This window comes from Engystomops pustulosus, chromosome 9 (genome assembly GCF_040894005.1).
Source record: "Engystomops pustulosus chromosome 9, aEngPut4.maternal, whole genome shotgun sequence".
NCBI lineage: Eukaryota > Metazoa > Chordata > Amphibia > Anura > Leptodactylidae > Engystomops > Engystomops pustulosus.
In genome coordinates this window covers 66108888-66132148 of record NC_092419.1, presented here as the reverse complement: position 1 = coordinate 66132148, position 23261 = coordinate 66108888, and the positions used below count along the sequence as shown (strand labels likewise).

The 23261-nt window shown below is 45.2% G+C and overlaps 67 pseudogenes; all 67 read right to left on the bottom strand.

Annotated features, from left to right (window-relative positions):
• Nucleotides 1-57: 57 nt before the first annotated feature.
• On the bottom strand, nucleotides 58-176 carry LOC140097234 (5S ribosomal RNA; annotated as a pseudogene).
• Nucleotides 177-246: 70 nt separating this feature from the next.
• On the bottom strand, nucleotides 247-365 carry LOC140094377 (5S ribosomal RNA; annotated as a pseudogene).
• An 837-nt stretch (nucleotides 366-1202) lies between these two features.
• Nucleotides 1203-1321, bottom strand: LOC140099161 (5S ribosomal RNA; annotated as a pseudogene).
• A 70-nt stretch (nucleotides 1322-1391) lies between these two features.
• On the bottom strand, nucleotides 1392-1510 carry LOC140078502 (5S ribosomal RNA; annotated as a pseudogene).
• A 70-nt stretch (nucleotides 1511-1580) lies between these two features.
• LOC140099160 (5S ribosomal RNA) lies at nucleotides 1581-1699 on the bottom strand (annotated as a pseudogene).
• A 70-nt stretch (nucleotides 1700-1769) lies between these two features.
• On the bottom strand, nucleotides 1770-1888 carry LOC140081746 (5S ribosomal RNA; annotated as a pseudogene).
• Nucleotides 1889-2293: 405 nt separating this feature from the next.
• On the bottom strand, nucleotides 2294-2412 carry LOC140078501 (5S ribosomal RNA; annotated as a pseudogene).
• Nucleotides 2413-2482: 70 nt separating this feature from the next.
• On the bottom strand, nucleotides 2483-2601 carry LOC140095707 (5S ribosomal RNA; annotated as a pseudogene).
• A 70-nt stretch (nucleotides 2602-2671) lies between these two features.
• On the bottom strand, nucleotides 2672-2790 carry LOC140079983 (5S ribosomal RNA; annotated as a pseudogene).
• Nucleotides 2791-3616: 826 nt separating this feature from the next.
• On the bottom strand, nucleotides 3617-3735 carry LOC140089631 (5S ribosomal RNA; annotated as a pseudogene).
• A 70-nt stretch (nucleotides 3736-3805) lies between these two features.
• On the bottom strand, nucleotides 3806-3924 carry LOC140099158 (5S ribosomal RNA; annotated as a pseudogene).
• Nucleotides 3925-4186: 262 nt separating this feature from the next.
• LOC140092575 (5S ribosomal RNA) lies at nucleotides 4187-4305 on the bottom strand (annotated as a pseudogene).
• A 70-nt stretch (nucleotides 4306-4375) lies between these two features.
• LOC140086855 (5S ribosomal RNA) lies at nucleotides 4376-4494 on the bottom strand (annotated as a pseudogene).
• Nucleotides 4495-4564: 70 nt separating this feature from the next.
• On the bottom strand, nucleotides 4565-4683 carry LOC140088716 (5S ribosomal RNA; annotated as a pseudogene).
• Nucleotides 4684-5277: 594 nt separating this feature from the next.
• LOC140078499 (5S ribosomal RNA) lies at nucleotides 5278-5396 on the bottom strand (annotated as a pseudogene).
• A 70-nt stretch (nucleotides 5397-5466) lies between these two features.
• On the bottom strand, nucleotides 5467-5585 carry LOC140091937 (5S ribosomal RNA; annotated as a pseudogene).
• A 70-nt stretch (nucleotides 5586-5655) lies between these two features.
• Nucleotides 5656-5774, bottom strand: LOC140091289 (5S ribosomal RNA; annotated as a pseudogene).
• A 70-nt stretch (nucleotides 5775-5844) lies between these two features.
• On the bottom strand, nucleotides 5845-5963 carry LOC140085160 (5S ribosomal RNA; annotated as a pseudogene).
• Nucleotides 5964-6033: 70 nt separating this feature from the next.
• On the bottom strand, nucleotides 6034-6152 carry LOC140079982 (5S ribosomal RNA; annotated as a pseudogene).
• A 70-nt stretch (nucleotides 6153-6222) lies between these two features.
• On the bottom strand, nucleotides 6223-6341 carry LOC140079980 (5S ribosomal RNA; annotated as a pseudogene).
• Nucleotides 6342-6792: 451 nt separating this feature from the next.
• LOC140085587 (5S ribosomal RNA) lies at nucleotides 6793-6911 on the bottom strand (annotated as a pseudogene).
• Nucleotides 6912-7171: 260 nt separating this feature from the next.
• LOC140094649 (5S ribosomal RNA) lies at nucleotides 7172-7290 on the bottom strand (annotated as a pseudogene).
• Nucleotides 7291-7549: 259 nt separating this feature from the next.
• Nucleotides 7550-7668, bottom strand: LOC140079979 (5S ribosomal RNA; annotated as a pseudogene).
• A 640-nt stretch (nucleotides 7669-8308) lies between these two features.
• LOC140085574 (5S ribosomal RNA) lies at nucleotides 8309-8427 on the bottom strand (annotated as a pseudogene).
• Nucleotides 8428-8497: 70 nt separating this feature from the next.
• LOC140097233 (5S ribosomal RNA) lies at nucleotides 8498-8616 on the bottom strand (annotated as a pseudogene).
• Nucleotides 8617-8875: 259 nt separating this feature from the next.
• On the bottom strand, nucleotides 8876-8994 carry LOC140088294 (5S ribosomal RNA; annotated as a pseudogene).
• A 70-nt stretch (nucleotides 8995-9064) lies between these two features.
• Nucleotides 9065-9183, bottom strand: LOC140085515 (5S ribosomal RNA; annotated as a pseudogene).
• A 71-nt stretch (nucleotides 9184-9254) lies between these two features.
• On the bottom strand, nucleotides 9255-9373 carry LOC140098579 (5S ribosomal RNA; annotated as a pseudogene).
• Nucleotides 9374-9443: 70 nt separating this feature from the next.
• On the bottom strand, nucleotides 9444-9562 carry LOC140083767 (5S ribosomal RNA; annotated as a pseudogene).
• A 70-nt stretch (nucleotides 9563-9632) lies between these two features.
• On the bottom strand, nucleotides 9633-9751 carry LOC140096077 (5S ribosomal RNA; annotated as a pseudogene).
• A 448-nt stretch (nucleotides 9752-10199) lies between these two features.
• LOC140089528 (5S ribosomal RNA) lies at nucleotides 10200-10318 on the bottom strand (annotated as a pseudogene).
• Nucleotides 10319-10388: 70 nt separating this feature from the next.
• LOC140088715 (5S ribosomal RNA) lies at nucleotides 10389-10507 on the bottom strand (annotated as a pseudogene).
• Nucleotides 10508-11524: 1017 nt separating this feature from the next.
• On the bottom strand, nucleotides 11525-11643 carry LOC140089274 (5S ribosomal RNA; annotated as a pseudogene).
• Nucleotides 11644-12091: 448 nt separating this feature from the next.
• Nucleotides 12092-12210, bottom strand: LOC140088293 (5S ribosomal RNA; annotated as a pseudogene).
• Nucleotides 12211-12280: 70 nt separating this feature from the next.
• On the bottom strand, nucleotides 12281-12399 carry LOC140085513 (5S ribosomal RNA; annotated as a pseudogene).
• A 71-nt stretch (nucleotides 12400-12470) lies between these two features.
• LOC140098578 (5S ribosomal RNA) lies at nucleotides 12471-12589 on the bottom strand (annotated as a pseudogene).
• Nucleotides 12590-12659: 70 nt separating this feature from the next.
• Nucleotides 12660-12778, bottom strand: LOC140089629 (5S ribosomal RNA; annotated as a pseudogene).
• A 70-nt stretch (nucleotides 12779-12848) lies between these two features.
• Nucleotides 12849-12967, bottom strand: LOC140096075 (5S ribosomal RNA; annotated as a pseudogene).
• A 1928-nt stretch (nucleotides 12968-14895) lies between these two features.
• LOC140078498 (5S ribosomal RNA) lies at nucleotides 14896-15014 on the bottom strand (annotated as a pseudogene).
• A 70-nt stretch (nucleotides 15015-15084) lies between these two features.
• LOC140098594 (5S ribosomal RNA) lies at nucleotides 15085-15203 on the bottom strand (annotated as a pseudogene).
• Nucleotides 15204-15273: 70 nt separating this feature from the next.
• LOC140079978 (5S ribosomal RNA) lies at nucleotides 15274-15392 on the bottom strand (annotated as a pseudogene).
• A 448-nt stretch (nucleotides 15393-15840) lies between these two features.
• On the bottom strand, nucleotides 15841-15959 carry LOC140094633 (5S ribosomal RNA; annotated as a pseudogene).
• Nucleotides 15960-16595: 636 nt separating this feature from the next.
• On the bottom strand, nucleotides 16596-16714 carry LOC140086869 (5S ribosomal RNA; annotated as a pseudogene).
• Nucleotides 16715-16976: 262 nt separating this feature from the next.
• LOC140096470 (5S ribosomal RNA) lies at nucleotides 16977-17095 on the bottom strand (annotated as a pseudogene).
• A 70-nt stretch (nucleotides 17096-17165) lies between these two features.
• On the bottom strand, nucleotides 17166-17284 carry LOC140086843 (5S ribosomal RNA; annotated as a pseudogene).
• A 70-nt stretch (nucleotides 17285-17354) lies between these two features.
• LOC140088713 (5S ribosomal RNA) lies at nucleotides 17355-17473 on the bottom strand (annotated as a pseudogene).
• Nucleotides 17474-18067: 594 nt separating this feature from the next.
• LOC140078497 (5S ribosomal RNA) lies at nucleotides 18068-18186 on the bottom strand (annotated as a pseudogene).
• A 70-nt stretch (nucleotides 18187-18256) lies between these two features.
• On the bottom strand, nucleotides 18257-18375 carry LOC140091936 (5S ribosomal RNA; annotated as a pseudogene).
• Nucleotides 18376-18445: 70 nt separating this feature from the next.
• Nucleotides 18446-18564, bottom strand: LOC140090494 (5S ribosomal RNA; annotated as a pseudogene).
• A 70-nt stretch (nucleotides 18565-18634) lies between these two features.
• Nucleotides 18635-18753, bottom strand: LOC140078523 (5S ribosomal RNA; annotated as a pseudogene).
• Nucleotides 18754-18823: 70 nt separating this feature from the next.
• LOC140079977 (5S ribosomal RNA) lies at nucleotides 18824-18942 on the bottom strand (annotated as a pseudogene).
• A 70-nt stretch (nucleotides 18943-19012) lies between these two features.
• LOC140079976 (5S ribosomal RNA) lies at nucleotides 19013-19131 on the bottom strand (annotated as a pseudogene).
• Nucleotides 19132-19201: 70 nt separating this feature from the next.
• On the bottom strand, nucleotides 19202-19323 carry LOC140098065 (5S ribosomal RNA; annotated as a pseudogene).
• A 259-nt stretch (nucleotides 19324-19582) lies between these two features.
• Nucleotides 19583-19701, bottom strand: LOC140085562 (5S ribosomal RNA; annotated as a pseudogene).
• A 70-nt stretch (nucleotides 19702-19771) lies between these two features.
• Nucleotides 19772-19890, bottom strand: LOC140086814 (5S ribosomal RNA; annotated as a pseudogene).
• A 70-nt stretch (nucleotides 19891-19960) lies between these two features.
• LOC140087024 (5S ribosomal RNA) lies at nucleotides 19961-20079 on the bottom strand (annotated as a pseudogene).
• A 70-nt stretch (nucleotides 20080-20149) lies between these two features.
• On the bottom strand, nucleotides 20150-20268 carry LOC140089987 (5S ribosomal RNA; annotated as a pseudogene).
• Nucleotides 20269-20338: 70 nt separating this feature from the next.
• On the bottom strand, nucleotides 20339-20457 carry LOC140090874 (5S ribosomal RNA; annotated as a pseudogene).
• A 70-nt stretch (nucleotides 20458-20527) lies between these two features.
• Nucleotides 20528-20646, bottom strand: LOC140099157 (5S ribosomal RNA; annotated as a pseudogene).
• Nucleotides 20647-20716: 70 nt separating this feature from the next.
• Nucleotides 20717-20835, bottom strand: LOC140099155 (5S ribosomal RNA; annotated as a pseudogene).
• A 70-nt stretch (nucleotides 20836-20905) lies between these two features.
• Nucleotides 20906-21024, bottom strand: LOC140084540 (5S ribosomal RNA; annotated as a pseudogene).
• A 70-nt stretch (nucleotides 21025-21094) lies between these two features.
• LOC140090873 (5S ribosomal RNA) lies at nucleotides 21095-21213 on the bottom strand (annotated as a pseudogene).
• A 629-nt stretch (nucleotides 21214-21842) lies between these two features.
• LOC140084528 (5S ribosomal RNA) lies at nucleotides 21843-21961 on the bottom strand (annotated as a pseudogene).
• Nucleotides 21962-22031: 70 nt separating this feature from the next.
• LOC140096136 (5S ribosomal RNA) lies at nucleotides 22032-22150 on the bottom strand (annotated as a pseudogene).
• A 70-nt stretch (nucleotides 22151-22220) lies between these two features.
• Nucleotides 22221-22339, bottom strand: LOC140083645 (5S ribosomal RNA; annotated as a pseudogene).
• A 70-nt stretch (nucleotides 22340-22409) lies between these two features.
• LOC140088384 (5S ribosomal RNA) lies at nucleotides 22410-22528 on the bottom strand (annotated as a pseudogene).
• Nucleotides 22529-22598: 70 nt separating this feature from the next.
• LOC140096316 (5S ribosomal RNA) lies at nucleotides 22599-22717 on the bottom strand (annotated as a pseudogene).
• Between the last annotated feature and the right edge of the window lie 544 nt (nucleotides 22718-23261).

Here is a 23261-nt window from a genome sequence, read left to right as displayed (position 1 = left end):
TTTGAACCTTCTTTTACTATCTCATAGAGAAACTAACACAATTTTCAGGTTCAAAAAGGTCAACAGAACTTGGGATTCCCAGCCAGTCTCCCATGCTGGTACTTGCCAAGCCTTAAGCTGCATCGCTGCTGCGATCTGACAAGAGCACGCACATTCAGCTTAGAATGGCCGTTGACAGCAGCTGTTCAATTTGAACCTTCTTTTACTATCTCATAGAGAAACTAACACAATTTTCAGGTTCAAAAAGGTCAACGGAACTTGGGATTGCCAGCCAGTCTCCCATGCTGGTACTTGCCAAGCCTTAAGCTGCATTGCTGCTGCGATCTGACGAGAGCAGGCACATTCAGCTTAGAATGGCCGTTGACAGCAGCTGTTCAATTTGAACCTTCTTTTACTATCTCATAGAGAAACTAACACAATTTTCAGGTTCAAAAAGGTCAACGGAAGTTGGGATTCGCAGCCAGTCTCCCATGCTGGTACTTGCCAAGCCTTAAGCTGCATCTCTGCATCGCTGCTGCGATCTGACAAGAGCACGCACATTCAGCTTAGATAGGCCGTTGACAGCAACTGTTCAATTTGAACCTTCTTTTACTATCTCATAGAGAAACTAACACAATTTTCAGGTTCAAAAATGTCAACAGAACTTAGGATTCCCAGCCAGTCTCCCATGCTGGTACTTGCCAAGCCTTAAGCTGCATTGCTGCTGCGATCTGACGAGAGCAGGCACATTAAGCTTAGTAGAATGGCCATTGACAGCAGCTGTTCAATTTGAACCTTCTTTTACTATCTCATAGAGAAACTAACACAATTTTCAGGTTCAAAAATGTCAACAGAACTTGGGATTCCCAGCCAGTCTCCCATGCTGGTACTTGCCAAGCCTTAAGCTGCATTGCTGCTGCGATCTGACGAGAGCAGGCACATTCAGCTTAGAATGGCCGTTGACAGCAGCTGTTCAATTTGAACCTTCTTTTACTATCTCATAGAGAAACTAACACAATTTTCAGGTTCAAAAAGGTCAACAGAACTTGGGATTCCCAGCCAGTCTCCCTTGCTGGTACTTGCCAAGCCTTAAGCTGCATCGCTGCTGCGATCTGACAAGAGCACGCACATTCAGCTTAGAATGGCTGTTGACAGCAGCTGTTCAATTTGAACTTTCTTTTACTATCTCATAGAGAAACTAACACAATTTTCAGGTTCAAAAAGGTCAACGGAACTTGGGATTCCCAGCCAGTCTCCCATGCTGGTACTTGCCAAGCCTTAAGCTGCATTGCTGCTGCGATCTGACGAGAGCAGGCACATTCAGCTTAGAATGGCCGTTGACAGCAGCTGTTCAATTTGAACCTTCTTTTACTATCTCATAGAGAAACTAACACAATTTTCAGGTTCAAAAAGGTCAACAGAACTTGGGATTCCCAGCCAGTCTCCCATGCTGGTACTTTCCAAGCCTTAAGCTGCATTGCTGCTGCGATCTGACGAGAGCAGGCACATTCAGCTTAGAATGGCCGTTGACAGCAGCTGTTCAATTTGAACCTTCTTTTACCATCTTTGACAGGGAAACTAACAATTTTCAGGTTCAAAAAGGTCAACGGAACTTGGGATTCCCAGCCAGTCTCCCATGCTGGTACTTGCCAAGCCTTAAGCTGCATTGCTGCTGCGATCTGACGAGAGCAGGCACATTCAGCTTAGAATGGCCGTTGACAGCAGCTGCCTAATTTCTACTTTCTTTTACTATCTCATAGAGAAACTAACACAATTTTCAGGTTCAAAAAGGTCAACAGAACTTGGGATTCCCAGCCAGTCTCCCATGCTGGTACTTGCCAAGCCTTAAGCTGCATTGCTGCTGCGATCTGACGAGAGCAGGCACATTCAGCTTAATATGGCCGTTGACAGCAGCTGTTCAATTTGAACCTTCTTTTACTATCTCATAGAGAAACTAACACATTTTCAGGTTCAAAAAGGTCAACGGAACTTGGGATTCCCAGCCAGTCTCCCATGCTGGTACTTGCCAAGCCTTAAGCTGCAACGCTGCTGCGATCTGACAAGAGCATGCACATTCAGCTTAGAATGGCCGTTGACAGCAGCTGTTCAATTTGAACCTTCTTTTACTATCTCTTAGAGAAACTAACTCAATTTTCAGGTTCAAAAAGGTCAATGGAACTTGGGATTCCCAGCCAGTCTCCCATGCTGGTACTTGCCAAGCCTTAGCTTAGAATGGGCGTTGACAGCAGCTGTTCAATTTGAACCTTCTTTTACTATCTCATAGAGAAACTAACACAATTTTCAGGTTCAAAAAGGTCAACAGAACTTGGGATTCCCAGCCAGTCTCCCATGCTGGTACTTTCCAAGCCTTAAGCTGCATTGCTGCTGCGATCTGACGAGAGCAGGCACATTCAGCTTAGAATGGCCGTTGACAGCAGCTGTTCAATTTGAACCTTCTTTTACTATCTCATAGAGAAACTAACACAATTTTCAGGCTCAAAAAGGTCAACGGAACTTAGGATTCCCAGCCAGTTTCCCATGCTGGTACATGCCAAGCCTTAAGCTGCATTGCTGCTGCGATCTGACGAGAGCAGGCACATTCAGCTTAGAATGGCCGTTGACAGCAGCTGTTCAGTTTGAACCTTCTTTTACTATCTCATAGAGAAACTAACACAATTTTCAGGTTCAAAAAGGTCAACAGAACTTGGGATTCCCAGCCAGTCTCCCATGCTGGTACTTGCCAAGCCTTAAGCTGCATTGCTGCTGCGATCTGACGAGAGCAGGCACATTCAGCTTAGAATGGCCGTTGACAGCAGCTGTTCAATTTGAACCTTCTTTTACTATCTCATAGAGAAACTAACACAATTTTAAGGTTCAAAAATGTCAACGGAACTTGGGATTCCCAGCCAGTCTCCCATGCTGGTACTTTCCAAGCCTTAAGCTGCATTGCTGCTGCGATCTGACGAGAGCAGGCACATTCAGCTTAGAATGGCCGTTGACAGCAGCTGTTCAATTTGAACCTTCTTTTACTATCTCATAGAGAAACTAACACAATTTTCAGGCTCAAAAAGGTCAAAGGAACTTAGGATTCCCAGCCAGTCTCCCATGCTGGTACATGCCAAGCCTTAAGCTGCATTGCTGCTGCGATCTGACGAGAGCAGGCACATTCAGCTTAGAATGGCCGATGACAGCAGCTGTTCAGTTTGAACCTTCTTTTACTATCTCATAGAGAAACTAACACAATTTTCAGGTTCAAAAAGGTCAACAGAACTTGGGATTCCCAGCCAGTCTCCCATGCTGGTTTTTGCCAAGCCTTAAGCTGCATTGCTGCTGCGATCTGACGAGAGCAGGCACATTCAGCTTAGAATGGCCATTGAGAGCAGCTGTTCTATTTGAACCTTCTTTTACCATCTTTGACAGAGAAACTAACAATTTTCAGGTTCAAAAAAGTCAACGGAACTTGGGATTCCCAGCCAGTCTCACATGCTGGTACTTGCCAAGCCTTAAGCTGCATTGCTGCTGCGATCTGACGAGAGCAGGCACATTCAGCTTAGAATGGCCGTTGACAGCAGCTGCCTAATTTCTACTTTGTTTTACTATCTCATAGAGAAACTAACACAATTTTCAGGTTCAAAAAGGTCAACAGAACTTGGGATTCCCAGCCAGTCTCCCATGCTGGTACTTGCCAAGCCTTAAGCTGCATTGCTGCTGCAATCTGACGAGAGCAGGCACATTCAGCTTAGAATGGCCGTTGACAGCAGCTGTTCAATTTGAACCTTCTTTTACTATCTCATAGAGAAACTAACACAATTTTCAGGTTCAAAAAGGTCAACGGAACTTGGGATTCCCAGCCAGTCTCCCATGCTGGTACTTGCCAAGCCTTAAGCTGCATTGCTGCTGCGATCTGACGAGAGCAGGCACATTCAGCTTAGAATGGCCGTTGACAGCAGCTGTTCAATTTGAACCTTCTTTTACTATCTCATAGAGAAACTAACACAATTTTCAGGTTCAAAAAGGTCAACGGAACTTGGGATTCCCAGCCAGTCTCCCATGCTGGTACTTGCCAAGCCTTAAGCTGCATTGCTGCTGCGATCTGACGAGAGCAGGCACATTAAGCTTAGTAGAATGGCCGTTGACAGCAGCTGTTCAGTTTGAACCTTCTTTTACTATCTCATAGAGAAACTAACACAATTTTCAGGTTCAAAAAGGTCAACAGAACTTGGGATTCCCAGCCAGTCTCCCATGCTGGTACTTTCCAAGCCTTAAGCTGCATTGCTGCTGCGATCTGACCAGAGCAGGCACATTCAGCTTAGAATGGCTGTTGACAGCAGCTGTTCAATTTGAACCTTCTTTTACTATCTCATAGAGAAACTAACACAATTTTCAGGTTCAAAAAGGTCAACGGAACTTGGGATTCCCAGCTAGTCTCCCATGCTGGTACTTGCCAAGCCTTAAGCTGCATTGCTGCTGCGATCTGACGAGAGCAGGCACATTCAGCTTAATATGGCCGTTGACAGCAGCTGTTCAATTTGAACCTTCTTTTACCATCTTTGACAGAGAAACTAACAATTTTCAGGTTCAAAAAGGTCAACGGAACGTGGGATTCCCAGCCAGTCTCCCATGCTGGTACTTGCCAAGCCTTAAGCTGCATTGCTGCTGCGATCTGACGAGAGCAGGCACATTCAGCTTAGAATGGCCGTTGACAGCAGCTGCCTAATTTCTGCTTTCTTTTACTATCTCATAGAGAAACTAACACAATTTTCAGGTTCAAAAAGGTCAACAGAACTTGGGATTCCCAGCCAGTCTCCCATGCTGGTACTTGCCAAGCCTTAAGCTGCAACGCTGCTGCGATCTGACAAGAGCATGCACATTCAGCTTAGAATGGCCGTTGACAGCAGCTGTTCAATTTGAACCTTCTTTTACTATCTCATAGAGAAACTAACACATTTTCAGGTTCAAAAAGGTCAACGGAACTTGGGATTCCCAGCCAGTCTCCCATGCTGGTACTTGCCAAGCCTTAAGCTGCAACGCTGCTGCGATCTGACAAGAGCATGCACATTCAGCTTAGAATGGCCGTTGACAGCAGCTGTTCAATTTGAACCTTCTTTTACTATCTCATAGAGAAACTAACTCAATTTTCAGGTTCAAAAAGGTCAACGGAACTTGGGATTCCCAGCCAGTCTCCCATGCTGGTACTTGCCAAGCCTTAGCTTAGAATGGGCGTTGACAGCAGCTGTTCAATTTGAACCTTCTTTTACTATCTCATAGAGAAACTAACACAATTTTCAGGTTCAAAAAGGTCAACAGAACTTGGGATTCCCAGCCAGTCTCCCATGCTGGTACTTTCCAAGCCTTAAGCTGCATTGCTGCTGCGATCTGACGAGAGCAGGCACATTCAGCTTAGAATGGCCGTTGACAGCAGCTGTTCAATTTGAACCTTCTTTTACTATCTCATAGAGAAATTAACACAATTTTCAGGCTCAAAAAGGTCAACGGAACTTAGGATTCCCAGCCAGTCTCCCATGCTGGTACATGCCAAGCCTTAAGCTGCATTGCTGCTGCGATCTGACGAGAGCAGGCACATTCAGCTTAGAATGGCCGTTGACAGCAGCTGTTCAGTTTGAACCTTCTTTTACTATCTCATAGAGAAACTAACACAATTTTCAGGTTCAAAAAGGTCAACAGAACTTGGGATTCCCAGCCAGTCTCCCATGCTGGTACTTGCCAAGCCTTAAGCTGCATTGCTGCTGCGATCTGACGAGAGCAGGCACATTCAGGTTAGAATGGCCGTTGACAGCAGCTGTTCAATTTGAACCTTCTTTTACTATCTCATAGAGAAACTAACACAATTTTCAGGTTCAAAAAGGTCAACAGAACTTGGGATTCCTAGGCAGACTCCCATGCTGGTACTTGCCAAGCCTTAAGCTGCATTGCTGCTGCGATCTGACGAGAGCAGGCACATTCAGCTTAGAATGGCCGTTGACAGCAGTTGTTCAATTTGAACCTTCTTTTACTATCTCATAGAGAAACTAACACAATTTTCAGGTTCAAAAAGGTCAACAGAACTTGGGATTCCCAGCCAGTCTCCCATGCTGGTACTTGCCAAGCCTTAAGCTGCATTGCTGCTGCGATCTGACGAGAGCAGGCACATTCAGCTTAGAATGGCCGTTGACAGCAGCTGTTCAATTTGAACCTTCTTTTACTATCTCATAGAGAAACTAACACAATTTTCAGGTTCAAAAAGGTCAACAGAACTTGGGATTCCCAGCCAGTCTCCCATGCTGGTACTTGCCAAGCCTTAAGCTGCATTGCTGCTGCGATCTGACGAGAGCAGGCACATTCAGCTTAGAATGGCCGTTGACAGCAGCTGTTCAATTTGAACCTTCTTTTACTATCTCATAGAGAAACTAACACAATTTTCAGGTTCAAAAAGGTCAACGGAACTTGGGATTCCCAGCCAGTCTCCCATGCTGGTACTTGCCAAGCCTTAAGCTGCATTGCTGCTGCGATCTGACGAGAGCAGGCACATTAAGCTTAGTAGAATGGCCGTTGACAGCAGCTGTTCAATTTGAACCTTCTTTTACTATCTCATAGAGAAACTAACACAATTTTCAGGTTCAAAAATGTCAACAGAACTTGGGATTCCCAGCCAGTCTCCCATGCTGGTACTTGCAAAGCCTTAAGCTGCATTGCTGCTGCGATCTGACCAGAGCAGGCACATTCAGCTTAGAATGGCTGTTGACAGCAGCTGTTCAATTTGAACCTTCTTTTACTATCTCATAGAGAAACTAACACAATTTTCAGGTTCAAAAAGGTCAACGGAACTTGGGATTCCCAGCTAGTCTCCCATGCTGGTACTTGCCAAGCCTTAAGCTGCATTGCTGCTGCGATCTGACGAGAGCAGGCACATTCAGCTTAGAATGGCCGTTGACAGCAACTGTTCAATTTGAACCTTATTTTACTACCTCATAGAGAAACTAACACAATTTTCAGGTTCCAAAAGGTCAACAGAACTTGGGATTCCCAGCCAGTCTCCCATGCTGGTACTTGCCAAGCCTTAAGCTGCAACGCTGCTGCGATCTGACAAGAGCATGCACATTCAGCTTAGAATGGCCGTTGACAGCAGCTGTTCAATTTGAACCTTCTTTTACTATCTCATAGAGAAACTAACACAATTTTAAGGTTAAAAAAAGGTCAACGGAACTTATGATTCCCAGCCAGTCTCCCATGCTGGTACTTGCCAAGCCTTAAGCTGCATTGCTGCTGCGATCTGACGAGAGCAGGCATATTCAGCTTAGAATGGCCGTTGACAGCAGCTGTTCATTTTGAACCTTCTTTTACTATCTCATAGAGAAACTAACACAATTTTCAGGTTCAAAAAGGTCAATGGAACTTGGGATTCCCAGCCAGTCTCCCATGCTGGTACTTGCCAAGCCTTAAGCTGCATTGCTGCTGCGATCTGACGAGAGCAGGCACATTCAGCTTAGAATGGCCGTTGACAGCAACTGTTCAATTTGAACCTTCTTTTACTATCTCATAGAGAAACTAACACAATTTTCAGGTTCAAAAAGGTCAACAGAACTTGGGATTCCCAGCCAGTCTCCCATGCTGGTACTTGCCAAGCCTTAAGCTGCATTGCTGCTGCGATCTGACGAGAGCAGGCACATTCAGCTTAGAATGGCCGTTGACAGCAACTGTTCAATTTGAACCTTCTTTTACTATCTCATAGAGAAACTAACACAATTTTCAGGTTCAAAAAGGTCAACAGAACTTGGGATTCCCAGCCAGTCTCCCATGCTGGTACTTGCCAAGCCTTAAGCTGCATCGCTGCTGCGATCTGACAAGAGCCCGCACATTCAGCTTAGAATGGCCGATGACAGCAGCTGTTCAATTTGAACCTTCTTTTACTATCTCATAGAGAAACTAACACAATTTTCAGGTTCAAAAAGGTCAACGGAAGTTGGGATTCCCAGCCAGTCTCCCATGCTGGTACTTGCCAAGCCTTAAGCTGCATTGCTGCTGCGATCTGACGAGAGCAGGCACATTAAGCTTAGTAGAATGGCCGTTGACAGCAGCTGTTCAATTTGAACCTTCTTTTACTATCTCATAGAGAAACTAACACAATTTTCAGGTTCAAAAATGGCAACAGAACTTGGGATTCCCAGCCAGTCTCCCATGCTGGTACTTGCCAAGCCTTAAGCTGCATTGCTGCTGCGATCTGACCAGAGCAGGCACATTCAGCTTAGAATGGCTGTTGACAGCAGCTGTTCAATTTGAACCTTCTTTTACTATCTCATAGAGAAACTAACACAATTTTCAGGTTCAAAAAGGTCAACGGAACTTGGGATTCCCAGCTAGTCTCCCATGCTGGTACTTGCCAAGCCTTAAGCTGCATTGCTGCTGCGATCTGACGAGAGCAGGCACATTCAGCTTAGAATGGCCGTTGACAGCAGCTGTTCAATTTGAACCTTCTTTTACTATCTCATAGAGAAACTAACACAATTTTCAGGTTCAAAAAGGTCAACAGAACTTGGGATTCCCAGCCAGTCTCCCATGCTGGTACTTGCCAAGCCTTAAGCTGCATCGCTGCTGCGATCTGACAAGAGCACGCACATTCAGCTTAGAATGGCCGTTGACAGCAGCTGTTCAATTTGAACCTTCTTTTACTATCTCATAGAGAAACTAACACAATTTTCAGGTTCAAAAAAGTCAATGGAACTTGGGATTGCCAGCCAGTCTCCCATGCTGGTACTTGCCAAGCCTTAAGCTGCATTGCTGCTGCGATCTGACGAGAGCAGGCACATTCATCTTAGAATGGCCGTTGACAGCAGCTGTTCAATTTGAACCTTCTTTTACTATCTCATAGAGAAACTAACAAAATTTTCAGGTTCAAAAAGGTCAACGGAACTTGGGATTCGCAGCCAGTCTCCCATGCTGGTACTTGCCAAGCCTTAAGCTGCATTGCTGCTGCGATCTGACGAGAGCAGGCACATTCAGCTTAGAATGGCCGTTGACAGCAGCAGTTCAATTTGAACCTTCTTTTACCATCTTTGACAGAGAAACTAACAATTTTCAGGTTCAAAATGGTCAACAGAACTTGGGATTCCCAGCCAGTCTCCCATGCTGGTACTTGCCAAGCCTTAAGCTGCATTGCTGCTGCGATCTGACGAGAGCAGGCACATTCAGCTTAGAATTGCCGTTGACAGCAGCTGTTCAATTTGAACCTTCTTTTACTATCTCATAGAGAAACTAACACAATTTTTTAGGTTCAAAAAGGTCAACGGAACTTGGGATTCCCAGCCAGTCTCCCATGCTGGTACTTGCCAAGCCTTAAGCTGCATTGCTGCTGCGATCTGACAAGAGCACGCACATGCAGCTTAGAATGGCCGTTGACAGCAGCTGTTCAATTTGAACCTTCTTTTACTATCTCATAGAGAAACTAACACAATTTTCAGGTTCAAAAAGGTCAACAGAACTTGGGATTCCCAGCCAGTCTCCCATGCTGGTACTTGCCAAGCCTTAAGCTGCATTGCTGCTGCGATCTGACGAGAGCAGGCACATTCAGCTTAGAATGGCCATTGACAGCAGCTGTTCAATTTGAACCTTCTTTTACTATCTCATAGAGAAACTAACACAATTTTCAGGTTCAAAAAGGTCAACAGAACTTGGGATTGCCAGCCAGTCTCCCATGCTGGTACTTGCCAAGCCTTAAGCTGCATTGCTGCTGCGATCTGACGAGAGCAGGCACATTCAGCTTAGAATGGCTGTTGACAGCAGCTGTTCAATTTGAACCTTCTTTTACTATCTCATAGAGAAACTAACACAATTTTCAGGTTCAAAAAGGTCAACAGAACTTGGGATTCCTAGCCAGTCCCCCATGCTGGTACTTGCCAAGCCTTAAGCTGCATCGCTGCAGCGATCTGACAAGTGCACGCACATTCAGCTTAGAATGGCCGTTGACAGCAGCTGTTCAATTTGAACCTTCTTTTACTATCTCATAGAGAAACTAACACAATTTTCAGGTTCAAAAAGGTCAACGGAACTTGGGATTCGCAGCCAGTCTCCCATGCTGGTACTTGCCAAGCCTTAAGCTGCATCGCTGCTGCGATCTGACAAGAGCACGCACATTCAGCTTAGAATGGCCGTTGACAGCAGTTGTTCAATTTGAACCTTCTTTTACTATCTCATAGAGAAACTAACACAATTTTCAGGTTCAAAAAGGTCAACAGAACTTGGGATTCCCAGCCAGTCTCCCATGCTGGTACTTGCCAAACCTTAAGCTGCATTGCTGCTGCGATCTGACGAGAGCAGGCACATTCAGCTTAATATGGCCGTTGACAGCAGCTGTTCAATTTGAACCTTCTTTTACCATCTTTGACAGAGAAACTAACAATTTTCAGGTTCAAAAAGGTCAACGGAACGTGGGATTCCCAGCCAGTCTCCCATGCTGGTACTTGCCAAGCCTTAAGCTGCATTGCTGCTGCGATCTGACGAGAGCAGGCACATTCAGCTTAGAATGGCCGTTGACAGCAGCTGCCTAATTTCTACTTTCTTTTACTATCTCATAGAGAAACTAACACAATTTTCAGGTTCAAAAAGGTCAACAGAACTTGGGATTCCCAGCCAGTCTCCCATGCTGGTACTTGCCAAGCCTTAAGCTGCAACGCTGCTGCGATCTGACAAGAGCATGCACATTCAGCTTAGAATGGCCGTTGACAGCAGCTGTTCAATTTGAACCTTCTTTTACTATCTCATAGAGAAACTAACACATTTTCAGGTTCAAAAAGGTCAACGGAACTTGGGATTCCCAGCCAGTCTCCCATGCTGGTACTTGCCAAGCCTTAAGCTGCAACGCTGCTGCGATCTGACAAGAGCATGCACATTCAGCTTAGAATGGCCGTTGACAGCAGCTGTTCAATTTGAACCTTCTTTTACTATCTCATAGAGAAACTAACTCAATTTTCAGGTTCAAAAAGTTCAATGGAACTTGGGATTCCCAGCCAGTCTCCCATGCTGGTACTTGCCAAGCCTTAAGCTGCATCGCTGCTGCGATCTGACAAGAGCCCGCACATTCAGCTTAGAATGGCCGTTGACAGCAGCTGTTCAATTTGAACCTTCTTTTACTATCTCATAGAGAAACTAACACAATTTTCAGGTTCAAAAAGGTCAACGGAAGTTGGGATTCCCAGCCAGTCTCCCATGCTGGTACTTGCCAAGCCTTAAGCTGCATTGCTGCTGCGATCTGACGAGAGCAGGCACATTAAGCTTAGTAGAATGGCCGTTGACAGCAGCTGTTCAATTTGAACCTTCTTTTACTATCTCATAGAGAAACTAACACAATTTTCAGGTTCAAAAATGGCAACAGAACTTGGGATTCCCAGCCAGTCTCCCATGCTGGTACTTGCCAAGCCTTAAGCTGCATTGCTGCTGCGATCTGACGAGAGCAGGCACATTCAGCTTAGAATGGCTGTTGACAGCAGCTGTTCAATTTGAACCTTCTTTTACTATCTCATAGAGAAACTAACACAATTTTCAGGTTCAAAAAGGTCAACGGAACTTGGGATTCCCAGCTAGTCTCCCATGCTGGAACTTGCCAAGCCTTAAGCTGCATTGCTGCTGCGATCTGACGAGAGCAGGCACATTCAGCTTAGAATGGCCGTTGACAGCAGCTGTTCAATTCGAACCTTCTTTTACTATCTCATAGAGAAACTAACACAATTTTCAGGTTCAAAAAGGTCAACAGAACTTGGGATTCCCAGCCAGTCTCCCATGCTGGTACTTGCCAAGCCTTAAGCTGCATCGCTGCTGCGATCTGACAAGAACACGCACATTCAGCTTAGAATGGCCGTTGACAGCAGCTGTTCAATTTGAACCTTCTTTTACTATCTCATAGAGAAACTAACACAATTTTCAGGTTCAAAAAAGTCAACGGAACTTGGGATTGCCAGCCAGTCTCCCATGCTGGTACTTGCCAAGCCTTAAGCTGCATTGCTGCTGCGATCTGACGAGAGCAGGCACATTCATCTTAGAATGGCCGTTGACAGCAGCTGTTCAATTTGAACCTTCTTTTACTATCTCATAGAGAAACTAACACAATTTTCAGGTTCAAAAAGGTCAACGGAACTTGGGATTCGCAGCCAGTCTCCCATGCTGGTACTTGCCAAGCCTTAAGCTGCATTGCTGCTGCGATCTGACGAGAGCAGGCACATTCAGCTTAGAATGGCCGTTGACAGCAGCAGTTCAATTTGAACCTTCTTTTACCATCTTTGACAGAGAAACTTACAATTTTCAGGTTCAAAATGGTCAACAGAACTTGGGATTCCCAGCCAGTCTCCCATGCTGGTACTTGCCAAGCCTTAAGCTGCATTGCTGCTGCGATCTGACGAGAGCAGGCACATTCAGCTTAGAATTGCCGTTGACAGCAGCTGTTCAATTTGAACCTTCTTTTACTATCTCATAGAGAAACTAACACAATTTTTTAGGTTCAAAAAGGTCAACGGAACTTGGGATTCCCAGCCAGTCTCCCATGCTGGTACTTGCCAAGCCTTAAGCTGCATTGCTGCTGCGATCTGACAAGAGCACGCACATGCAGCTTAGAATGGCCGTTGACAGCAGCTGTTCAATTTGAACCTTCTTTTACTATCTCATAGAGAAACTAACACAATTTTCAGGTTCAAAAAGGTCAACAGAACTTGGGATTCCCAGCCAGTCTCCCATGCTGGTACTTGCCAAGCCTTAAGCTGCATTGCTGCTGCAATCTGACGAGAGCAGGCACATTCAGCTTAGAATGGCCGTTGACAGCAGCTGTTCAATTTGAACCTTCTTTTACTATCTCATAGAGAAACTAACACAATTTTCAGGTTCAAAAAGGTCAACAGAACTTGGGATTGCCAGCCAGTCTCCCATGCTGGTACTTGCCAAGCCTTAAGCTGCATTGCTGCTGCGATCTGACGAGAGCAGGCACATTCAGCTTAGAATGGCTGTTGACAGCAGCTGTTCAATTTGAACCTTCTTTTACTATCTCATAGAGAAACTAACACAATTTTCAGGTTCAAAAAGGTCAACAGAACTTGGGATTCCTAGCCAGTCCCCCATGCTGGTACTTGCCAAGCCTTAAGCTGCATCGCTGCAGCGATCTGACAAGTGCACGCACATTCAGCTTAGAATGGCCGTTGACAGCAGCTGTTCAATTTGAACCTTCTTTTACTATCTCATAGAGAAACTAACACAATTTTCAGGTTCAAAAAGGTCAACGGAACTTGGGATTCGCAGCCAGTCTCCCATGCTGGTACTTTCCAAGCCTTAAGCTGCATCGCTGCTGCGATCTGACAAGAGCACGCACATTCAGCTTAGAATGGCCGTTGACAGCAGTTGTTCAATTTGAACCTTCTTTTACTATCTCATAGAGAAACTAACACAATTTTCAGGTTCAAAAAGGTCAACAGAACTTGGGATTCCCAGCCAGTCTCCCATGCTGGTACTTGCCAAGCCTTAAGCTGCATTGCTGCTGCGATCTGACAAGAGGAGGCAGATTCAGCTTAGAATGGCCGTTGACAGCAACTGTTCAATTTGAACCTTCTTTTACTATCTCATAGAGAAACTAACACAATTTTCAGGTTCAAAAAGGTCAACAGAACTTGGGATTCCCAGCCAGTCTCCCATGCTGGTACTTGCCAAGCCTTAAGCTGCATCGCTGCTGCGATCTGACAAGAGCCCGCACATTCAGCTTAGAATGGCCGTTGACAGCAGCTGTTCAATTTGAACCTTCTTTTACTATCTCATAGAGAAACTAACACAATTTTCAGGTTCAAAAAGGTCAACGGAAGTTGGGATTCGCAGCCAGTCTCCCATGCTGGTACTTGCCAAGCCTTAAGCTGCATCTCTGCATCGCTGCTGCGATCTGACAAGAGCACGCACATTCAGCTTAGATAGGCCGTTGACAGCAACTGTTCAATTTGAACCTTCTTTTACTATCTCATAGAGAAACTAACACAATTTTCAGGTTCAAAAATGTCAACAGAACTTAGGATTCCCAGCCAGTCTCCCATGCTGGTACTTGCCAAGCCTTAAGCTGCATTGCTGCTGCGATCTGACGAGAGCAGGCACATTAAGCTTAGTAGAATGACCATTGACAGCAGCTGTTCAATTTGAACCTTCTTTTACTATCTCATAGAGAAACTAACACAATTTTCAGGTTCAAAAATGTCAACAGAACTTGGGATTGCCAGCCAGTCTCCCATGCTGGTACTTGCCAAGCCTTAAGCTGCATTGCTGCTGCGATCTGACGAGAGCAGGCACATTCAGCTTAGAATGGCCGTTGACAGCAGCTGTTCAATTTGAACCTTCTTTTACTATCTCATAGAGAAACTAACACAATTTTCAGGTTCAAAAAGGTCAACAGAACTTGGGATTCCCAGCCAGTCTCCCTTGCTGGTACTTGCCAAGCCTTAAGCTGCATCGCTGCTGCGATCTGACAAGAGCACGCACATTCAGCTTAGAATGGCCGTTGACAGCAGCTGTTCAATTTGAACCTTCTTTTACTATCTCATAGAGAAACTAACACATTTTCAGGTTCAAAAAGGTCAACAGAACTTGGGATTCCCAGCCAGTCTCCCATGCTGGTACTTGCCAAGCCTTAAGCTGCAACGCTGCTGCGATCTGACAAGAGCATGCACATTCAGCTTAGAATGGCCGTTGACAGCAGCTGTTCAATTTGAACCTTCTTTTACTATCTCTTAGAGAAACTAACTCAATTTTCAGGTTCAAAAAGGTCAATGGAACTTGGGATTCCCAGCCAGTCTCCCATGCTGGTACTTGCCAAGCCTTAGCTTAGAATGGGCGTTGACAGCAGCTGTTCAATTTGAACCTTCTTTTACTATCTCATAGAGAAACTAACACAATTTTCAGGTTCAAAAAGGTCAACAGAACTTGGGATTCCCAGCCAGTCTCCCATGCTGGTACTTTCCAAGCCTTAAGCTGCATTGCTGCTGCGATCTGACGAGAGCAGGCACATTCAGCTTAGAATGGCCGTTGACAGCAGCTGTTCAATTTGAACCTTCTTTTACTATCTCATAGAGAAACTAACACAATTTTCAGGCTCAAAAAGGTCAACGGAACTTAGGATTCCCAGCCAGTTTCCCATGCTGGTACATGCCAAGCCTTAAGCTGCATTGCTTCTGAGATCTGACGAGAGCAGGCACATTCAGCTTAGAATGGCCGTTGACAGCAGCTGTTCAGTTTGAACCTTCTTTTACTATCTCATAGAGAAACTAACACAATTTTCAGGTTCAAAAAGGTCAACAGAACTTGGGATTCCCAGCCAGTCTCCCATGCTGGTACTTGCCAAGCCTTAAGCTGCATTGCTGCTGCGATCTGACGAGAGCAGGCACATTCAGCTTAGAATGGCCGTTGACAGCAGCTGTTCAATTTGAACCTTCTTTTACTATCTCATAGAGAAACTAACACAATTTTAAGGTTCAAAAATGTCAACGGAACTTGGGATTCCCAGCCAGTCTCCCATGCTGGTACTTTCCAAGCCTTAAGCTGCATTGCTGCTGCGATCTGACGAGAGCAGGCACATTCAGCTTAGAATGGCCGTTGACAGCAGCTGTTCAATTTGAACCTTCTTTTACTATCTCATAGAGAAACTAACACAATTTTCAGGCTCAAAAAGGTCAAAGGAACTTAGGATTCCCAGCCAGTCTCCCATGCTGGTTTTTGCCAAGCCTTAAGCTGCATTGCTGCTGCGATCTGACGAGAGCAGGCACATTCAGCTTAGAATGGCCATTGAGAGCAGCTGTTCTATTTGAACCTTCTTTTACCATCTTTGACAGAGAAACTAACAATTTTCAGGTTCAAAAAAGTCAACGGAACTTGGGATTCCCAGCCAGTCTCACATGCTGGTACTTGCCAAGCCTTAAGCTGCATTGCTGCTGCGATCTGACGAGAGCAGGCACATTCAGCTTAGAATGGCCGTTGACAGCAGCTGCCTAATTTCTACTTTGTTTTACTATCTCATAGAGAAACTAACACAATTTTCAGGTTCAAAAAGGTCAACAGAACTTGGGATTCCCAGCCAGTCTCCCATGCTGGTACTTGCCAAGCCTTAAGCTGCAACGCTGCTGCGATCTGACAAGAGCATGCACATTCAGCTTAGAATGGCCGTTGACAGCAGCTGTTCAATTTGAACCTTCTTTTACTATCTCATAGAGAAACTAACACAATTTTCAGGTTCAAAAAGTCAATGGAACTTGGGATTCCCAGCCAGTCTCCCATGCTGGCACTTGCCAAGCCTTAAGCTGCAACGCTGCTGCGATCTGACAAGAGCATGCACATTCAGCTTAGAATGGCCGTTGACAGCAGCTGTTCAATTTGAACCTTCTTTTACTATCTCATAGAGAAACTAACACAATTTTCAGGTTCAAAAAGGTCAACGGAACTTGGGATTTGCAGCCAGTCTCCCATGCTGGTACTTGCCAAGACTTAAGCTGCATCGCTGCTGCGATCTGACAAGAGCACGCACATTCAGCTTAGAATGGCCGTTGACAGCAGCTGTTCAATTTGAACCTTCTTTTACTATCTCATAGAGAAACTAACACAATTTTCAGGTTCAAAAAGGTCAACGGAACTTGGGATTCCCAGCCAGTCTCCCATGCTGGTACTTGCCAAGCCTTAAGCTGCATTGCTGCTGCAATCTGACGAGAGCAGGCACATTCAGCTTAGAATGGCCGTTGACAGCAGCTGTTCAATTTGAACCTTCTTTTACTATCTCATAGAGAAACTAACACAATTTTCAGGTTCAAAAAGGTCAACGGAACTTGGGATTCCCAGCCAGTCTCCCATGCTGGTACTTGCCAAGCCTTAAGCTGCATTGCTGCTGCGATCTGACGAGAGCAGGCACATTAAGCTTAGTAGAATGGCCGTTGACAGCAGCTGTTCAGTTTGAACCTTCTTTTACTATCTCATAGAGAAACTAACACAATTTTCAGGTTCAAAAAGGTCAACAGAACTTGGGATTCCCAGCCAGTATCCCATGCTGGTACTTTCCAAGCCTTAAGCTGCATTGCTGCTGCGATCTGACCAGAGCAGGCACATTCAGCTTAGAATGGCTGTTGACAGCAGCTGTTCAATTTGAACCTTCTTTTACTATCTCATAGAGAAACTAACACAATTTTCAGGTTCAAAAAGGTCAACGGAACTTGGGATTCCCAGCTAGTCTCCCATGCTGGTACTTGCCAAGCCTTAAGCTGCATTGCTGCTGCGATCTGACGAGAGCAGGCACATTCAGCTTAATATGGCCGTTGACAGCAGCTGTTCAATTTGAACCTTCTTTTACCATCTTTGACAGAGAAACTAACAATTTTCAGGTTCAAAAAGGTCAACGGAACGTGGGATTCCCAGCCAGTCTCCCATGCTGGTACTTGCCAAGCCTTAAGCTGCATTGCTGCTGCGATCTGACGAGAGCAGGCACATTCAGCTTAGAATGGCCGTTGACAGCAACTGCCTAATTTCTGCTTTCTTTTACTATCTCATAGAGAAACTAACACAATTTTCAGGTTCAAAAAGGTCAACAGAACTTGGGATTCCCAGCCAGTCTCCCATGCTGGTACTTGCCAAGCCTTAAGCTGCAACGCTGCTGCGATCTGACAAGAGCATGCACATTCAGCTTAGAATGGCCGTTGACAGCAGCTGTTCAATTTGAACCTTCTTTTACTATCTCATAGAGAAACTAACACATTTTCAGGTTCAAAAAGGTCAACGGAACTTGGGATTCCCAGCCAGTCTCCCATGCTCGTACTTGCCAAGCCTTAAGCTGCAACGCTGCTGCGATCTGACAAGAGCATGCACATTCAGCTTAGAATGGCCGTTGACAGCAGCTGTTCAATTTGAACCTTCTTTTACTATCTCATAGAGAAACTAACACAATTTTCAGGTTCAAAAAGGTCAACGGAACTTGGGATTCCCAGCCAGTCTCCCATGCTGGTACTTGCCAAGCCTTAGCTTAGAATGGGCGTTGACAGCAGCTGTTCAATTTGAACCTTCTTTTACTATCTCATAGAGAAACTAACACAATTTTCAGGTTCAAAAAGGTCAACAGAACTTGGGATTCCCAGCCAGTCTCCCATGCTGGTACTTTCCAAGCCTTAAGCTGCATTGCTGCTGCGATCTGACGAGAGCAGGCACATTCAGCTTAGAATGGCCGTTGACAGCAGCTGTTCAATTTGAACCTTCTTTTACTATCTCATAGAGAAATTAACACAATTTTCAGGCTCAAAAAGGTCAACGGAACTTAGGATTCCCAGCCAGTCTCCCATGCTGGTACATGCCAAGCCTTAAGCTGCATTGCTGCTGCGATCTGACGAGAGCAGGCACATTCAGCTTAGAATGGCCGTTGACAGCAGCTGTTCAGTTTGAACCTTCTTTTACTATCTCATAGAGAAACTAACACAATTTTCAGGTTCAAAAAGGTCAACAGAACTTGGGATTCCCAGCCAGTCTCCCATGCTGGTACTTGCCAAGCCTTAAGCTGCATTGCTGCTGTGATCTGACGAGAGCAGGCACATTCAGCTTAGAATGGCCGTTGACAGCAGCTGTTCAATTTGAACCTTCTTTTACTATCTCATAGAGAAACTAACACAATTTTCAGGTTCAAAAAGGTCAACAGAACTTGGGATTCCCAGGCAGACTCCCATGCTGGTACTTGCCAAGCCTTAAGCTGCATTGCTGCTGCGATCTGACGAGAGCAGGCACATTCAGCTTAGAATGGCCGTTGACAGCAGTTGTTCAATTTGAACCTTCTTTTACTATCTCATAGAGAAACTAACACAATTTTCAGGTTCAAAAAGGTCAACAGAACTTGGGATTCCCAGCCAGTCTCCCATGCTGGTACTTGCCAAGCCTTAAGCTGCATTGCTGCTGCGATCTGACGAGAGCAGGCACATTCAGCTTAGAATGGCCGTTGACAGCAGCTGTTCAATTTGAACCTTCTTTTACTATCTCATAGAGAAACTAACACAATTTTCAGGTTCAAAAAGGTCAACAGAACTTGGGATTCCCAGCCAGTCTCCCATGCTGGTACTTGCCAAGCCTTAAGCTGCATTGCTGCTGCGATCTGACGAGAGCAGGCACATTCAGCTTAGAATGGCCGTTGACAGCAGCTGTTCAATTTGAACCTTCTTTTACTATCTCATAGAGAAACTAACACAATTTTCAGGTTCAAAAAGGTCAACGGAACTTGGGATTCCCAGCCAGTCTCCCATGCTGGTACTTGCCAAGCCTTAAGCTGCATTGCTGCTGCGATCTGACGAGAGCAGGCACATTAAGCTTAGTAGAATGGCCGTTGACAGCAGCTGTTCAATTTGAACCTTCTTTTACTATCTCATAGAGAAACTAACACAATTTTCAGGTTCAAAAATGTCAACAGAACTTGGGATTCCCAGCCAGTCTCCCATGCTGGTACTTGCAAAGCCTTAAGCTGCATTGCTGCTGCGATCTGACCAGAGCAGGCACATTCAGCTTAGAATGGCTGTTGACAGCAGCTGTTCAATTTGAACCTTCTTTTACTATCTCATAGAGAAACTAACACAATTTTCAGGTTCAAAAAGGTCAACGGAACTTGGGATTCCCAGCTAGTCTCCCATGCTGGTACTTGCCAAGCCTTAAGCTGCATTGCTGCTGCGATCTGACGAGAGCAGGCACATTCAGCTTAGAATGGCCGTTGACAGCAACTGTTCAATTTGAACCTTATTTTACAACCTCATAGAGAAACTAACACAATTTTCAGGTTCAAAAAGGTCAACAGAACTTAGGATTCCCAGCCAGTCTCCCATGCTGGTACTTGCCAAGCCTTAAGCTGCATTGCTGCTGCGATCTGACGAGAGCAGGCACATTCAGCTTAGAATGGCCGTTGACAGCAGCTGTTCAATTTGAACCTTCTTTTACCATCTTTGACAGAGAAACTAACAATTTTCAGGTTCAAAAAGTTCAACGGAACTTGGGATTCCCAGCCAGTCTCCCATGCTGGTACTTGCCAAGCCTTAAGCTGCATTGCTGCTGCGATCTGACGAGAGCAGGCACATTCAGCTTAGAATGGCCGTTGACAGCAGCTGTTCAATTTGAACCTTCTTTTACTATCTCATAGAGAAACTAACACAATTTTCAGGTTCAAAAAGGTCAACGGAACTTGGGATTCCCAGCCAGTCTCCCATGCTGGTACTTTCCAAGCCTTAAGCTGCATTGCTGCTGCGATCTGACCAGAGCAGGCACATTCAGCTTAGAATGGCCGTTGACAGCAGCTGTTCAATTTGAACCTTCTTTTACTATCTCATAGAGAAACTAACACAATTTTCAGGTTCAAAAAGGTCAACAGAACGTGGGATTCCCAGCCAGTCTCCCATGCTGGTACTTGCCAAGCCTTAAGCTGCATTGCTGCTGCGATCTGACGAGAGCAGGCACATTCAGCTTAGAATGGCCGTTGACAGCAGCTGTTCAATTTGAACCTTCTTTTACCATCTTTGACAGAGAAACTAACAATTTTCAGGTTCAAAAAGGTCAACGGAACTTGGGATTCCCAGCCAGTCTCCCATGCTGGTACTTGCCAAGCCTTAAGCTGCATTGCTGCTGCGATCTGACGAGAGCAGGCACATTCAGCTTAGAATGGCCGTTGACAGCAGCTGTTCAATTTGAACCTTCTTTTACCATCTTTGACAGAGAAACTAACAATTTTCAGGTTCAAAAAGGTCAACGGAACTTGGGATTCCCAGCCAGTCTCCCATGCTGGTACTTGCCAAGCCTTAAGCTGCATTGCTGCTGCGATCTGACGAGAGCAGGCACATTCAGCTTAGAATGGCCGTTGACAGCAGCTGTTCAATTTGAACCTTCTTTTACTATCTCATAGAGAAACTAACACAATTTTCAGGTTCAAAAAGGTCAACGGAACTTGGGATTCCCAGCCAGTCTCCCATGCTGGTACTTTCCAAGCCTTAAGCTGCATTGCTGCTGCGATCTGACGAGAGCAGGCACATTCAGCTTAGAATGGCCGTTGACAGCAGCTGTTCAATTTGAACCTTCTTTTACTATCTCATAGAGAAACTAACACAATTTTCAGGTTCAAAAAGGTCAACAGAACGTGGGATTCCCAGCCAGTCTCCCATGCTGGTACTTGCCAAGCCTTAAGCTGCATTGCTGCTGCGATCTGACGAGAGCAGGCACATTCAGCTTAGAATGGCCGTTGACAGCAGCTGTTCAATTTGAACCTTCTTTTACTATCTCATAGAGAAACTAACACAATTTTCAGGTTCAAAAAGGTCAACGGAATTTGGGATTGCCAGCCAGTCTCCCATGCTAGTACTTGCCAAGCCTTAAGCTGCATTGCTGCTGCGATCTGACGAGAGCAGGCACATTCAGCTTAGAATGGCCGTTGACAGCAGCTGTTCAATTTGAACCTTCTTTTACTATCTCATAGAGAAACTAACACAATTTTCAGGTTCAAAAAGGTCAACGGAATTTGGGATTGCCAGCCAGTCTCCCATGCTGGTACTTGCCAAGCCTTAAGCTGCATTGCTGCTGCGATCTGACGAGAGCAGGCACATTGAGCTTAGAATGGCCGTTGACAGCAGCTGTTCAATTTGAACCTTCTTTTACTATCTCATAGAGAAACTAACACAATTTTCAGGTTCAAAAAGGTCAACGGAACTTGGGATTCCCTGCCAGTCTCCCATGCTTGTACTTGCCAAGCCTTATGCTGCTGCGATCTGACGAGAGCAGGCACATTCAGCTTAGAATGGCCGTTGACAGCAGCTGTTCAATTTGAACCTTCTTTTACTATCTCATAGAGAAACTAACACAATTTTCAGGTTCAAAAAGGTCAACGGAACTTGGGATTCCCAGCCAGTCTCCCATGCTGGTACTTTCCAAGCCTTAAGCTGCATTGCTGCTGCGATCTGACGAGAGCAGGCACATTCAGCTTAGAATGGCCGTTGACAGCAGCTGTTCAATTTGAACCTTCTTTTACTATCTCATAGAGAAACTAACACAATTTTCAGGTTCAAAAAGGTCAACAGAACGTGGGATTCCCAGCCAGTGTCCCATGCTGGTACTTGCCAAGCCTTAAGCTGCATTGCTGCTGCGATCTGACGAGAGCAGGCACATTCAGCTTAGAATGGCCGTTGACAGCAGCTGTTCAATTTGAACCTTCTATTACTATCTCATAGAGAAACTAACACAATTTTCAGGTTCAAAAAGGTCAACAGAACTTGGGATTCCCAGCCAGTCTCCCATGCTGGTACTTGCCAAGCCTTAAGCTGCATCGCTGCTGCGATCCGACGAGAGCAGGCACATTCAGCTTAGAATGGCCGTTGACAGCAGCTGTTCAATTTGAACCTTCTTTTACTATCTCATAGAGAAACTAACACAATTTTCAGGTTCAAAAAGGTCAACAGAACTTGGGATTCCCAGCCAGTCTCCCATGCTGGTACTTGCCAAACCTTAAGCTGCATTGCTGCTGCGATCTGACGAGAGCAGGCACATTCAGCTTAGAATGGCCGTTGACAGCAGCTGTTCAATTTGAACCTTCTTTTACCATCTTTGACAGAGAAACTAACAATTTTCAGGTTCAAAAAGGTCAACGGAACGTGGGATTCCCAGCCAGTCTCCCATGCTGGTACTTGCCAAGCCTTAAGCTGCATTGCTGCTGCAATCTGACGAGAGCAGGCACATTCAGCTTAGAATGGCCGTTGACAGCAGCTGCCTAATTTCTACTTTCTTTTACTATCTCATAGAGAAACTAACACAATTTTCATGTTCAAAAAGGTCAACAGAACTTGGGATTCCCAGCCAGTCTCCCATGCTGGTACTTGCCAAGCCTTAAGCTGCAACGCTGCTGCGATCTGACAAGAGCATGCACATTCAGCTTAGAATGGCCGTTGACAGCAGCTGTTCAATTTGAACCTTCTTTTACTATCTCATAAAGAAACTAACACATTTTCAGGTTCAAAAAGGTCAATGGAACTTGGGATTCCCAGCCAGTCTCCCATGCTGGTACTTGCCAAGCCTTAAGCTGCAACGCTGCTGCGATCTGACAAGAGCATGCACATTCAGCTTAGAATGGCCGTTGACAGCAGTTGTTCAATTTGAACCTTCTTTTACTATCTCATAGAGAAACTAACTCAATTTTCAGGTTCAAAAAGGTCAATGGAACTTGGGATTCCCAGCCAGTCTCCCATGCTGGTACTTGCCAAGCCTTAGCTTAGAATGGGCGTTGACAGCAGCTGTTCAATTTGAAC